The 5,725-nt window shown below is 46.1% G+C and overlaps 1 long non-coding RNA gene across 1 annotated transcript; it reads right to left on the bottom strand.

Moving 5' to 3' along the window:
• Positions 1-824: 824 nt before the first annotated feature.
• Positions 825-4,447, bottom strand: LOC125914798 (uncharacterized). The gene is made up of 2 exons (XR_007455433.1): positions 2,929-4,447; positions 825-1,048 (listed from the first exon to the last, which is right to left on the bottom strand). It is a non-coding gene; the product is annotated as an uncharacterized LOC125914798 (long non-coding RNA).
• Between the last annotated feature and the right edge of the window lie 1,278 nt (positions 4,448-5,725).

Here is a 5,725-nt window from a genome sequence, read left to right as displayed (position 1 = left end):
TTGGGTCTCTATCGGAGGGAAGTGGTGTGGTTCTGAACGGTCAAATGGGACTCCTTTGGAAGTCTCATGAATTGCTATGTCGGGCAGAACTCACACAGTTGTGTATTTAAAATATACAAGATGTATCAACTTTGACTTGGACTTATAACTGCGAGGTTTAATCCTCTCCCTTAAGGGTGAGAAATGCTGGGCAGAAAATTAACACCTGATGCAGGTGGTCTAGTGGTCAGAACAAGTATGACCCCCTTGCTTACTAATCATGCATCCATGGGCCAATTTCCTGCACTGCTGGCTTGTATGTAAAAATCTCCCTTCCAATGTCATGTGTGAGGTTAGCTGTGTCTAAATTCCTCCTAAGTACTGAATAAATATCTTTTGTCTGGTGGGGGGGGGTTGAGTTGGTGGGGAGGGAAAGAGGAGAGCTTCAGAGATCCAGCTGAAGTTCTAGCACAGGGATGGAGGTGAATTGTTTGGAGCAGTTTGAAATGTCATTTAAAGAGTCTGCTTTATGAACAGTCTTTTTTTTTTTTTTTCTTCTTCTTCATGTCAGGTGTCTTTATTGGAGATTGTTTACCATGGCTTCTATTTGGTAGCTGCTTTTTGTTCTTTTATTTTTTATTTATGTTTTTTATTATCCAATTCCACTATAATTAATGTTGTTATATGAGCTTCGACATACGTGTAGTGATTCAACAATTCTACACATTACTCAGTGCTTATCACGATAAAAGTGTACTCTTAATCCTCTTCGAGAAGAGTCTTTTATACCTCAAATTTGACCTGCTCCTGAATGACAGCCCTAATGAATTGGTTTCTGTGGCCACTGAAACAAACAGCATTTATTATGCCAAGAGTTCCTGAGGAAGTCCACTTAAAGTGAGGCTGGTGGCATTTGATTTCTTACGAGTTCCGGATTGTCCTGTTTTAGACTCTCCCCCACGTGTCCTTGGGCACACACCTGCCTCTGTCCTTTGTTCCCATCATGGATGTACTGCAGTTTAGCCAGAAGAACTTGGATATAGCAGTTAAAGCCAGGTAAATGGAAAATCTGGAATTAAAAAGCAAATATGAGGAGCTCCACAAGCAATGCCTGGAGATGGGGGAAATTATGGATGGATTTTCAGGGGCTGTACCTGAGGTGATGGAGGAGGGTGAAACAGAAGGAGCTTGCCAAAGCCAAAATCTAGGTCTCAAAGGAAAAGATCCACTTACTATAGACACGAACTCCACAAAAAGATCTTTCTCTGAACTTTTCAAGAGATTCGAAAAGCAGAAGGTGACTGAAGACTGTCCCAAGAATGAAGAAGTGTACTGAGCACTACATATTATGAATTGAAATGTCAGGCCAAAGATATCAAGCAATAAAGGCCCACACAGAAGAGAAATTCAACCGAGCAGATAAGGAAATGGCTCAGGTCTGGAGGAGGGCCCCAGTGTCCTGTTGGCCCTCTAGGTGAGCCTGGCAAGGGACCAGATACAGAACCATGCTTGGAGACCATTCAGCAGAACGCTAAGGAAAATGATGAGCTGATCATAATTGATCATAAACTGATCCGTTATGATCTGATTTCAGAGATGGAAAAATCTGATGTGGAAGTCACTGACCTGTGGCCTTCTCTCCCCCCATCCTATCTTTCTATGTAACTATAAGAAAGCCTCATGTGCTTTCTTCTGTTTTTAGATCTCAATGATCCTCCCCCCCCCCCCAAAAAAAAGGGTAGAAAACTAAGTATGAGACATTTTGACTTCCGAGTTACATTTTCTTCCAGCTGTATTTGACTTATTAAATGTTGATGCTGGCCTTTCCTTAAGAAGTTTTTGTATACTATCAAATATGTGAGATTTACTGAAAAAATATTTTGGTGCCATATCTTATAGACTTTTTTTTCCTGTGAAAACAAAACACTCCTTTGAACTATCAGTCAACATGTCCAAGATTCATTGTGTTAGTACATATATGCTGCAAAAATGTGGTATATAAAAGATCCTGTTGAGGGGACCAGTTTCCTTATAAACTCCTATAATGCTAACCGGCAATGATAAATATAATTGTTATAACCTGTCTTTTAATCATATCTCACAATCTTACAAAACTATAGAGGTTTTTACTACGGTCCTAAGGTATATAAATTGTCCATAAAAAAGGCAGTGATGAGTTTTTCAACTCTTCCTCCTTCCTCTCTTTCTTACTCTCTTTCTAGAGAGCGAGAGCGAGAGAACACACACGTGTGTGCATGCAAGCAGAGTAGGGGCAGAGAGAGGGGGAGAGAGAGAGAGAGAGAGAGAGAGAGAGAGAGAGAGAATGAATCCTAAGCCTAAGCAGGCTGTGCTCTGAAGGAGCACATTGGGCCCTGCACTGACAGCGGGGAGCCTGCTTGGAATTCTCTCTCCTTCTCTGCCCCTGCTCTGCTCACTCCTCTCTCAAAATAAATAAGCATTAAAAAAACAAAACAAAATAAAACAAAAACCTTTAAAAGGAAAGGCAATTCCAGATTTTCCTCACTAGGGGGTTTCAAGAACCCCTTTGGCAACAGGACGTCTGGATCTTCCTTTTTCTTCCCTTTGACCCCATGAGAGAATCACAGAATTTTGAACCTAAATTTAATAATCAAGCCATGTCTTTAATTATAGAAGAAAAACTGAGGCAAAATGTGTAATTAAAAAAAAAAAAGAGTGCTAAGTAATTTAATATAATAAAGCCAAGTGGCTCTACTGTAAAGAATGTACCATCTTTTTTTTTTTTTTTTTTTTTTGCCACAAGTCATATGCATCTTTAAAGAATCAGTAACAAATCTAAAAACTGTTTAAGTTGGGTTCTGCCTCCTTTGTAAGCTGCACATGTTTTTAACTCATTCACTATGGGGTAAAAAGTTAAAAAGACCATGAAAAGAATCCAATATGCACGCTTCACATGGAATATGCACTTACAATTTTTTCTCAGGACAAAATCGTGTTCCTGAAGTCACATATTTTGTCGTCTTCATCTCTGCCTTTCCTGTTAACACCTAGTACTGGGCATGTGGTAATGTTAAGACTTATATGTAAGGTCTTAAAAGTAAACACTTTTTCCATGTAGTGTCCAGCGCCTGGGTTTCTCTGCCCAAAAGGCACGATCTAGGAGACTTGTGGTTTCGGAACAGAAATGAAGCATGGAACCAGTATGGAAAGCTGGTTCCTGCGGGAGAAATGTCAACTTGGCTGCCAGGCTCACTAACCCTACAAGCTGTCTCCTGGCCTGAGCTATCCAGAATCAGAGAATCAGTCTCTACAGAGGTGTGACAAACCCAGGCACTTCCTAGGTTGGCCCTGATTTTCAAAGGCGGTCAGCGGCAATCTTCAGAGACGGCAGGTGGCAGAGGGTGATCCTGGGGGGCCTGTTCAATTTCTAACAGGTCTCCTCTGACAGCTGGGCAGGGTACAAAGGCCGTGGGGCTGGCCAGAACAGGAGGCGGACAAGCTTCCAAGCGAGGGACGGGGCCCAGCAGCTGGCCACTAGAGAGCTCTCCGGAACCAAAGCCGAGGGAAGAGGCTCGAAGCCTTCTTTTCTACTCATTCCGGCCAACGGCCCGTTCCGGCGCGTCCACGAAGCGTCCTAATGAGCCAGGATGGGGCTCTCCCTCTCGATGTAGGATACTACCCACTCCTCGGCCGCCCCAGTGAGGCGGCTGATTAGAAATACCACCTTCACGGTGTCGCTGGAGAATCTGGCCTCGAAGAACCTCAAGGAAGAGGCTGCTTCGATAAAAAGTCGGGAAGCCGGGAGGAATTACATTAAACATTTCGGGCATGGGGCAGGCAGGCGGGCGGGCGGACGCACGCACCTAGGCCAGCAGCTTGGCCGTCTCGCACAGACGCCGCCGCACCCGGTCCGTGAGCTCGTGGCGCTCCCCGCGCAGCGCATAGTTCGGGGTCAGGAGGTCCCGCATCCTGACCATCAGGGCATCCGTCACCGCCCGCCGCCCCGCTCCCCTCCCTGCTCGGTCCCAGCCGCCGCGTCGCCGGAAGTGCGTGTCGGCCTCGGGGAAGGGGGGCGGAGAACGGATCCCGGCAGCGGGTCCTCGCGGGGCGGCCCCGCGGCTCGGGCCGGGTCTAGTCCCAGGGCCGAAGGCCGGTGGGCGGGCTCACCGGAACTAGCGGCGGGGGGAAGTGCGAACCCGGAGCCCCGAAGCCCGCGGGCGGGAGCGGAAGGAGGAAATCTGGGGAAGACGGGAGCGCGCTCGGCGGAGGAATCTGAGTGCTTGGCAGCGCGCTTGAGCCTCGCGCCGCTCCCTCCGCGGGATGGGCGCGCAGGTGCTTAAAGGGAAAGCGGCCGGTCAGGCCGCCGCGCACAAGTTGGCTGGCTGCGGTCTCCCCCTGCTCATCGCCAAGATAGTATAGTCCTAATGTTTCCTGAGCGTGTTCCGCGTTCCTGGTTCCTCACGTGTCAGGCTCAAAGCTTGACAGCTACGGGGAGGCGGTTCTCCGTATCTCCAGAAGAGACTACACGGGGGGCGGGACTGGACGGGACGAAGAGCATCCGTCTCTTTCCTATGGAGTTTCTTCTGTGCGAGGCGCCGTACAGAATCCCATCCAATCCTCCGGACTCTGTTAACCCCCTACTGTTTTTCCTGGAAGCCCAAAGGCAGCTCGGGGAGTACACAGATTTTACTCCGCCTACAAAATGGGTGGAACACTGGGAAGAATGTTTCCTGAGTGCCAGGTCTTTGGACGCGAACTTAACCTTCAGGTGGTGGGCAGGGTTCGTAGATGGGAAAGGACCACGTTTAGGTTAATGCTGTATATATTTATGGCAATGAAGGGAAAGTATACCATCTGCTTCAATTCAGCCACCATCTACAGTGCTGGTTGTGAGCACTGCCTCCCTCCTGTAATAAGACTCTGCTCTGACCCACCTAAACAGACTCATTTTTTTCCATCCATGTTGATATATATACGAAGTAGAAAAGGCTTCAACTTTGTGTGCATCTGCAACTAGCAATTTGTTAAACGATCACCAGCTGCATGTTGCCTTACGACGTGGAAAGCTCTGCCAAGAACCACTCTCAGACCCTGGGACCCCAGGTCTTTTTCCTCCTTTATCCAAACGTGAGCCCCTCAAAGATTGACCCTGTAGACCCTCCCTTGCCAGAACCACCAGAGGTGAAATAGGGTCGAAAATTTCGGTAGCGTAGTTCAGGGACTGAGAAAGTTAAATAACGTATCTTAGAGGAAACATTTTTTTAAAGAACATGGTTTTTTTCCTTTTTTTTTTTTTTTTTTTTTTACTTATTTTTAATTTTTAATATTTATTTATTTTTGAGAGAGAGAGAGAGCGCAAACAGGGAAGGGGCAGAGAGAGAGAGAGACAGAAATCAAAGCAGGCTTCAGGCTCTCAGCTGTTAGCACAGACCCCTATGCGGGGCGGGAACTCACCAACCACGAGATCATGACCTGAGCCGAAGTCCCACGTTTACCCCACTGAGCCATCAGGGGGCCCCTTGAATTTTTAGAGATGAGAACTAATACTTTATGCCAGAAGCTTCCTCATGTCATTTACGTGGGTATAGTAGGTTTTGATTCTGGCTTTTAAACTGATTTATTTGGTATTTTACTGTTAGAGATTACTTTTTATTAATAAAATAATTATTTCCTAATGAGACTACAGGCATTGAACTGTGTTAAAATACTTTCAAAAGCAAAAAAAAAAAATACCTTCAAAAGCAAAATGCTAAACTAGGTGAATTTT

Source organism: Panthera uncia, assembly GCF_023721935.1.
Source record: "Panthera uncia isolate 11264 chromosome D3 unlocalized genomic scaffold, Puncia_PCG_1.0 HiC_scaffold_8, whole genome shotgun sequence".
NCBI lineage: Eukaryota > Metazoa > Chordata > Mammalia > Carnivora > Felidae > Panthera > Panthera uncia.
This window is presented reverse-complemented; position numbering and strand designations above follow the sequence as displayed.